Source organism: Nycticebus coucang, chromosome 1, assembly GCF_027406575.1.
Source record: "Nycticebus coucang isolate mNycCou1 chromosome 1, mNycCou1.pri, whole genome shotgun sequence".
Classification (NCBI taxonomy): Eukaryota; Metazoa; Chordata; class Mammalia; order Primates; family Lorisidae; genus Nycticebus; species Nycticebus coucang.
The window spans coordinates 83,530,451-83,539,814 of NC_069780.1; the positions used below are offsets into that span (position 1 = coordinate 83,530,451).

Genomic DNA, 9,364 nt, shown 5'->3' on the forward strand with positions numbered 1-9,364 from the left:
TAAATTGAGGCACATTCTGGTTGGGTGCAAAAATATTCGTAATTGAAATCTCATTATATAAGTATTACCCTTAACAAATATGAAGTGACCATTCTTATCCTTCTTTACTTTTGTTGATTTAAAGCCTATTGTGTCAGCATATAGAATTGCAACACCTGCTTTTTCTGATTACCATTTGCCTGAAATATGGACAACCATCCTTTCACCCTGAGTCTATATTTATCTTTTAAGGTAAGATGTGACTCCTGTATGCAGCAAATATCTGGCCTGAGATTTTGTATCCAGTCAGCTAACCTGTGCCTCTTTAGAGGACGGTTTATGCCGTTCACATTAATGGAGAATATTGATATGTCTGATAAAATTTTGGGTATCGAGTTTTTCAAAAGTCCAGTGGACATTTTTGATCCTTTCACCATTGTGGAAGTTGGAGTTTGGTCAAAAGTTTCTGAGTGACTTTGCTTTTGTGGTAGAAGATTGGGCTGGTCATTATGGAGGATAGGTCTATGAATATCCTGAAGAGCTGGTTTGGTTATGGTAAATTTCTTCAACATATGAATGTCATTAAAGTATTTAATTTCTCCATCATAAATGAAACTCAGTTTAGCTGGATACAGGATCTGGGGTTGAAAGTTATTTTGTTTTTGGAGATTAAAAGTTGATGACCACCCTCTTCTGGCTTGAAAATTTTCAGCAGAGAGATCTGCAGTCATTCTAGTATTCTTCCTCTGTAGGTAATGGATTTCTTGCATCTGGCTGCTTTCAGAATTTTCTCCTTCATATTAACACTAGTGAAGTTAATTATGATATGCCTGGGGGATGTATTATTCAGATTGAGTCATGCTGGGGTTCTGAAACTGTCTGCTATCTGAATTTCAGAATCTCTTGGCATGTCTGGAAACTTCTCTTTCATAATTTCATGAAGAAGGGATTCCAATGAGGCTGATATTAGCCTTCTTCAAATTATCCCAGAGCTCTCTCAGAGAATGATCCATTTTTGCCCTCCATTTCTCTTCCTCTTTGAGAGTTTGGGAGCATTCGAAGTCTTTGTCTTCAATGTCAGAAATCCTTTCTTCTGCCTGGTCCACTCTGTTACTGAGGGATTCTACTATATTTTTCAGATATTTGAGGGCTGCAAATTATTGCTTCAATGCATCAAAATCTTTGGTGGTTTTGTCTTTAAATTCATTAAATTCTTAAACCAACTTTAGAATTTCTCCTCGAATTTCTAATTCTGACTTTTGAATTGCTCTTCAAATTTTTAATTCCAAATTTTCCTCCATTCTATTAATCTTGTGTGTAATCCAAATTCTGAATTTGATTTCTGACATCTAGGCCAGCTGTTTATGGATGGGATCCTCAGTTACATTTGCCATATCTTTCCTTGGGGAGGCTGATCTATTCTGGTTATTCATGTTATCAGAGTTTTTCTGCTGATTCCACCCCATGGTTACTTTATACCATTTGACTTTTCCCCTGGAGTTTTGTCAGGGACCCATACAGTGCTACGGCTTGAGAAACTGGGGACCTATTTGGTTTGGTGTGACTAAGTGTTTCTGTATTGATTTCAGCTGGTGTCTGTTCGACCCTAATGAAACAGTTACTCGGGGTTGAAGTCTCAGCTGTGGAGGAATACCAGCAATTAAGTCACCACGCCCCCCAAAGGCAACAATTGGAAGAGGAAAATCAAACCTTTCTATAGCCACACACCCAAGCCACCACTTGAATAGACCTTAGGTAATTGGCTCAGTTCAAAAGGTCTAAATCAATTGTCTCAGTCAGCACCTGTCTCATGTGGGAGAGTTTCAAAGGTCTCTTTCAACTGGATTGCAGGGTCTGGTGACAACTCAGATATGACTTGCTCTGGTGCTCCGTAAAGTTGTGATGGCCCACCCAACTATTAGATTAGTCTGGGAAGGTTGATGGCTCCTTCCCCACCTTGCACCTCTGTCACACCTAGTCACTGATAGTCGCATAGGGCTGTGACCCAGTTGTCCCCAGTAAGCAGATACTCCAGAGGTTTGCACCTGCCTGAATCACAAGGAAATCTGTATCTGCTCAGCAGGCCGCTGCTCTTTGCCTTTATCCAGTAGGGGGCAGTGAGGCCTGACAATCTCGGGCACTTGATGGAGGCTGGGGGGTGTTCACTCAGTTCCAGCCCCGCCTCTGATTGATGTTACTGGCAGAACAGAGCAAGTTTGCGGGAGTTTGTTTCTGTCCCTACTAAATTCCTATGTAGAAGAGGAGCCAATTTGAATAAAAATATGAACGCCTCACAAATTTGCGTGTCATCCTTGCACAGGGGCCATGCTAATCTTCTCTGTATCATTCCAATTATAGTATACGTGCTGCCAAAGCGAGCACTACTTTATATTTTCATAAGCATATGAAAATAATGTGTCGTAAGTTTAAAGTGGAATATAAATATGTTATAATTATAAGAAACACCCAAAGATGCTCCAGGGGTTCACCTTACACCACACATATTCTCCCGTGCCCCATTCTATTTCAGCAGCCACATTTTCCCCTGATAATCAATTTCATTTCCCACTACCAATAAGATAATTTATTTCCTTGCTCACTAATCTCTTAGCTTGCAGAGCCTGAAGTGATCAGGCAAAATACTTTGCTTAAAGTTCAATGGAACTTGTACTGAGTCCCCTGGAAGAAGAGTTCTCCTGCTGAGAGCAGTGATCTCTGTCCCTTGTGGGTGTGGCTGGAAGGCGGGAAGCACAAAATGGGTCACTGGAACTAGTCTATTAGCATTTCCACTTTTGTCTCCTGGTCATATGTATTCTACCTTCTGGGGACATAGAATTAATAATGTCAATCTTCTTGGTCTGTCATCTTCAAACTTGTGACTCAGGAGCATCTCCCACAGGCCTTTCCACTTCTCCGTCAGGCCAGCAGATTACATGGGGTGCAGTTTGTGAGCCCACCACTGTGCTTTCTTCACCCCAGAGTAGATCCTTGGGTGTTATAAGATTAATTTGGCACCCTCCCCCAACAACTGTACTTTGAAGTCCCAATCCCTGGTACTTCAGAATGTGGCTGTATGTGGAAATAGAATCTTTATAGAGGTTTTTAAGTTAAAGGGAGGTCATTAAGATAAGTTCTAATCTAGTCTGACTGTTGTCCTTATAGCACAAGAAAATTGTGACCCACAAAGACACACCAAGCATATGCATGGACAGACAGAAGACCATGCAGGGACATAACAGGAAAGTGGCCATCTGCAAGGTGAGGAGAGAGGAGGAGTCCAAATCTACCAACCCCTGGATCTTGCACTTCCAGGTCTCAGAACTGTGTGAAAATAAACTTCTATCATCCCAGTCTGTGGTATTTTGTTATGGGAGACCTAGCAAACTAATGCAATTGGGATAACGTGGTCTCAATTAGGGTTTTATGCTGATGGGTCAAAGTCTTCTAACACTGGTGCTGGCCCAGGCACTGCATGCAAAAGGCAAACTCCTGCTGAGAATAGGTGTCCATCTTAATGATACAGAGATCCTCCATTCAGGGCTGAACAGGGACCCCCCATTTCCTAGGCCTGGGCAATTTCATGAAGGGAACGCTCATTCACCTTGCCCCTAGCAGAAGGTACTGTCTCCATTCATTAATGTACTCATTCACTTTGAAAAAGTGTTTTTCCACCTACCAAGTCCTGGCCAAATGTAACTCTCAAGTCCATATATACCCCTAGACAAAGGACCCAGGTGGAGATTTTCTAATTTGGGTCTTTCTCTCTATCAGAAACCCTGGTGGTTTTTACTCTTTCTGTATTATTTTCTGGCTAACTTATCACTGATTTGTGGTCCAGGGATTCATTCTTCCAATCTACAAGACCAAGGACATACTGAAGAAAGAAATTCCAGTAACACCAGTCAAAATGACTTTCCAGCCTCTCAAGGTAGAAGGGTGCAATAAGTCAGTTTGCACCAAGCAGGTGTCTGGTCTCAGATGATACTGTAGAGGGTTCAGTATTGGTCTGCACAGCTGGAAAGCTGGACATTCAGAATTTGGTAAGTGGGAGTTCTTGCCCTCAGGTTCATTTATGGGCACCATTTTCTGTTTCTTACCAAATTTTCCCTATGCCAGCACTGAGGTATCCACTGATGAAGGCTAGCTGAGATCTACTGTCCAAATGATCTTTCTACTTGTTACTGTAAATGTCTCTTCAGTGACAGATGCTTCCTAATGAGTGTTTACATCTGATGCCAGTTAAAGTACAGTACCAGGACAAGACCTTCTCACTCCACACTACCCCTATAATCCAGTCTCCTACCTTTTCCTCAGACTTCTTCGGCCCAGACCTTGCAGAGTTTCCCTTTTCAGCACAACAGCCAGGTGTCCCAGTACATTCCTACTTTGTTTCATTTTTCCATTGAAATGATGTAGATGACTAAGTGCCCCATGCAGTACACTGGGTGGTGGGATGTCCCCTCCCTGCCTTTCTTTTTTTTATTTCCTTGCTTATTTTTTATTTTTATTCCTTTGCTTTTGTTGTTGTTTTTGTTGTTGTTGTTGAGACAGAGTCCCATCCTATGCCCTGAGAACAGTGCAATGGCGTCCTAGCTCACTGCAACCTCAGACTCAGCCATAGCCTCAGCCTCCGGAAGCCACTGGGACTACAGGTGTTTACCACAGCGCCCGCTGCATTTTTCATTTTTAGGAGTTGGGGTCTCACTCTTTCGCTGATACACAGAGCAAACTCATTAACAAATTAAGCTGTCCTTTTTTCCTCCCCTATCAGATGTTCATAAGATTCTCCACATCCTCCACGAAGCCATCAGTGAGAGATGGTAGATGAGATGCTAGAAGGGGAGCTGCTCTACCATTCACATAACTTGCATGTACATCAGTTCTGCTTGTTTCTGGGACTTGCAAAACCACTTATTTCTTATACTGGATTATCGCTGGGCCTGCCTGGCATGACTTGGTAGGTTAGCAGAACTTTGCTCTGCATGGGCATCTTTGGCTACATGAGGCTGGCCACTACAAAGAACTAACAGCATTCCCATCCCACTTGCTGCTGTCTACATGATGTATCGCTTGCTGCTGCTTTCTGCACCTGTTCCCATGCTCTTTTCTGCTGTAGGCCCTATTGGGAGCATGTGACCTTTCAAGACACCTGGGTTAGAAGATTACCTCTGAGTATAGAATATACTTTCTCTAGAACTTGAAAATTTCTACCAAGAATTGTGCTTCCTTCTTAATGACAGCAGGTAAGATATGCTAGAATTTGTCTTTTACTTTGGAGAGGAGGCCCTGGTATTTCCCAGGCAACTATCTTCTCTAAACACTTCTTTGATATGACCGGCCCCTAAGTAGTGTTTTTCTCTCATTTGATACAATCATGTATCTTTGCACAGCACACACATTTGTGGTCATTTACTTATATTAATGTGATGTCTTAGACCAACAGGAGAGACAACAGCGTGTCCAGTCCCAGCACCTTTTGACTATTATGGAAAATAACAGGAAGTATAATGTAGACCGCGAACAGCACAAAATACAGAGGGTGTAAAAGAAAATGTATCCACATTTTAAGAAAGGAAAAAATAGGAAAAATTGTAATACTTGAGTATCTTTAGACTTTTGCAATTACAACAGTTGCTCAATCGTGACTTGTAGTCATCTTTTGTTATCAGTATATATTGAGTAATACAATTTTAATACAGTTTTTCCTTCCTTAAAATGTGTGTACATTCATAAGCACCCTCTGTATATAATATTATTTGTCTCAAGAAAATGCAAATAATACCTGATCCTCCTTTCTGAGAGGAATGGAAAGCAGGCTTTCTTCAGGTCAGTGACAGTATATCATGTGTCAGAATCTTTGTGAATCTGCAGCGGGAAATGTCCAGTATAGCAGCTGTAATTGATACTATTACCTGGGAAAGTTCACAGAGTTCTACTGTCATCATCTTACATTGCTGTAAAGGCCAGCCTGGTTAACTACATGGGAAATGTAATAGAGACCACCCTACGTTCTGTGGTACTTATATTTCCATCATTCCCTTCTAAACGCAACATTGATTTACCATTTTATAAAGAATAAGGCAGTTTCAGAGGCTCTCACTCAGCCTTATCTGCTACCATAGCTTTTACCCTAAGTAAACCAATTGAGGGCTCTGTCTACTACCAACCAGGTACAATCATTTCGTTATACTTGGAGAATGACACATGGTAAGGCTGTCAAACAGTGGCCCTGCTGTGAGCAGGACCTGGGTGAGGATTCTATTTATTACCTGGGCATAAATGCCCCTATGGTAATGGGAGGGCCATATTGGCACTTTGGGTCAATATTCATTCAGACTCCTTTTCCAATAATCCTCTAAAGGTCTTAATATTTAAGATAATATTCTTAAATCACATTAGGAAAGGGCTGAGGAATTACTACTGAATACACTTGCTGCCACGTCACAAGGTCCTTCCTCACAGGAATCTAATTTCTCCTTTAGTTAATGGATTTTAGGTCTCAATATTGACTCAGATACAAAAACTGGTGAAGGAACCACAACTTTTTGGGGGGAAGGGGGTAGTGTCTTCCCTCTCCTGCTTATTGATCCTGGATATCCTTCAATTCTATAAGTCAGACGGTCCACTTGTTGACTGCCCTTCACTCACGCTTCTAATACTATCTCCATACTTCTCTGAAGGTGGGAATTCCTTGCCTGTCATTCCAGTCTCCCCATGGATTGTGATAGCTGCACACACCTGAGCTTTATTATTAACAGCATTGCTGAAGGGGACCCACTTCTTGTATGGCACCTCTTACCATCAGCCCTGGGCCAGATAAGGACAGACACCTCAATGATGCTGATGTCACTCTGTGGAAAATTTATTTATTAAAAAATAAAAACAAGCATCTGTCATCCCACCTGCTTCTCTAAAATATGATCTTGACTGTCTTCCCATTGAGAGACTGGTGATGGGAATCTGAAGATATTTGTAACTTACTGTAACCAATGGAATGCAGCAAAAGTGATGTATCCCAAAATAAGATTTAAAAATCTAAATCAGAAAAGGTGATATAGCTTCTAACTTGACTACTGAAGCACTTATGCTTGGAGCTCTAAATCACCATGTAAGAAAATGCACTGTTCTGTAAGCAGTTAGACTTAACTTCTTAAGATGTTAGATTTAACTTTTCACATGGAAAGCTCATGTGTAGATGCCCAGAATTCCCAATAATCCAGTCATCCCAGCTCTGACAAGTAGTGAATGGGCTTTCAGATAATGCCAGTTCCCACCTATTGACTATTTCCAGGCTTTGAGTCTTCTCATCTGAGGCCCCAGACGTGAGGTAGAGACAAGTGTGTGCCTCTCTCCACAAGCGTAATAAGATGATTTGTTAATCCATTGTTGATATATCTTTGAGCTATAGTAACTAGAAGAGAAATCTAGTTCCATCAGTGGAATGTTTCCATTACAAAACTTAGGCATATAGTACTGACCTGGTAGTAATAACTAGAACACACTCTCATCAGTGTGTTCTTTATCCCTTTGGTAAATAGGGTATCCTCTGGGCTCTTCTATGGAGCAGAGTTGGGTGAGAGGTGGTCTGGCCTTACACAGTACATCCATTTCACTCTCTGCATGTTCTGTCACTCCAGCATAACTTAGTGAGGGCCAGCATGGATTTCCAGGTCTCTGGGAACCATTCTAGCAACAGGTAAGCACATTTTCCTCTAATCCTTACCAGGCATTAAATCCTATATAGTGTATCCTCTACACTTTCCAACTCTATGTACCACCCACTTGCACCTAGCACTCTCAGACTCGGATCCCGTGCCTCCCAAATTCCATAGGCACCTAGTAGCCAGATCCTTTCATGCACAGTCTATCACCCACCCTTAGCAAGACCTGCAATTACACAGTTTGATTATGTTGATGATTTTTTGTTTGGGTTTTTTTTGTTGTTATTATCAGGTGGGAACAAAAGGTAGAGCCTGAGTGGAGGAAATATTATCTTGTAAGGTACTTGGCGCACGTGAGGCTTCTGCCTGGTCTTTGAGCAAGGAGGGCGGGAACTGTTTCTTCAAGGTGGGGGGAGGAGGCTACTTCTGTGGGTTCATGAGAATCCAGGAATTCAAAGTTTTCATATGCATCTTATCCACATATCCCCATCCCAAAACTCAAGAGTCCTGCTCTACTATTATTAGATTCTACTGAAATAAGAGAGTTAGCAGCGATAACCTCAGGCTGCTTTTGAGGTTGCTCAGTTGCATCTTTTTATCAATTGATGTTAGTCAATAATATATTAATCTTTATCTTGCTTGGTAATTTTGATTTTAACTTTAAGTTGCCTGTATTATGTCCACCTATTTTCTTCTTATATCAGAGTTTTGTTACACAAGCATTGCCCATTGCTTTTTTAACCTTACATCATTTTACATTGTGTGTAATTTGCACCCTTTCAATATTGAGTGATAAAACTTAGAATTTTACATTTGCTAAAATTAGATCAATTAATTTTGTGCCTGTATTCCATTCATGGCTTTGATTTAGGGTTGTATTTTATCTGATGTTATCATTGAAAATTGTAATGGCATTATATAATGTTATTAAACCCTATACTTAATTACATGAAAGTATTTTCGAGTTACTCTTAAGAAAGAAAAAGAGGTACGCTTCTTCTGGTTTACATAGGACACAAATAGATTCCTAGAATATGATACAATCTCTTGGAAAACCACTTCTTTAAGAAAATTAAATAAATTTTTATCATATGCCTTTTGTCATATATTTTAATTTTAGTTACTCTTGTCTATTACCTAGTTCTAGCACCATCAACGTTTTTTAATCAAAATCTGATTTTCCCTGGGTAATTGGAACTGTGTAAAGAAGCCTGATAGGTTTATGAGTGTCTTTCTGCTGCCTTAACATGTAAATAAGAGTGGACTGACAAATGAAATTGTTAGATCAAATCTCTTTCCCTTAAGATTTCATAACTGATACTTTATTGTCAGATGAACTTGCCTACATTTTACTTTATTTTATTCACTTTTTAAATTTTACTTTAAATCTCATTTGAAGGTGAGTTTGGCAGTTTACAGGATTATTTTAAAAATTAAAGATAAAACAGAAATAGTAAGAGATTCCAAAGAGTAGATGTACTACTTGCAAACAAGCACAACTTACTCTTCCTTGCTCTAAAATCAAGAAAGACTTTAACATGCTTGGTTTACACATCATGCTTAAAAAGAGTTTTTGCATTTATGATGTCATTTGCTTCTAACAATCACCTGTAAGGAAGATATAGAAAGATTGTGTTTAAAAGTTTAGACATGGAGAGGTGAATTGCCAAAGAGCACTGCTAATTGTGAAAGCAGAAAGTTAGAACTAGAATCCAGAGTTTATG

At 40.2% G+C, this 9,364-nt stretch overlaps 1 non-coding gene across 1 annotated transcript; it reads right to left on the bottom strand.

Annotated features, from left to right (window-relative positions):
• Positions 1-2,254: 2,254 nt before the first annotated feature.
• On the bottom strand, positions 2,255-2,361 carry LOC128592229 (U6 spliceosomal RNA). The gene has a single exon (XR_008381807.1). It is a non-coding gene; the product is annotated as a U6 spliceosomal RNA (small nuclear RNA).
• Between the last annotated feature and the right edge of the window lie 7,003 nt (positions 2,362-9,364).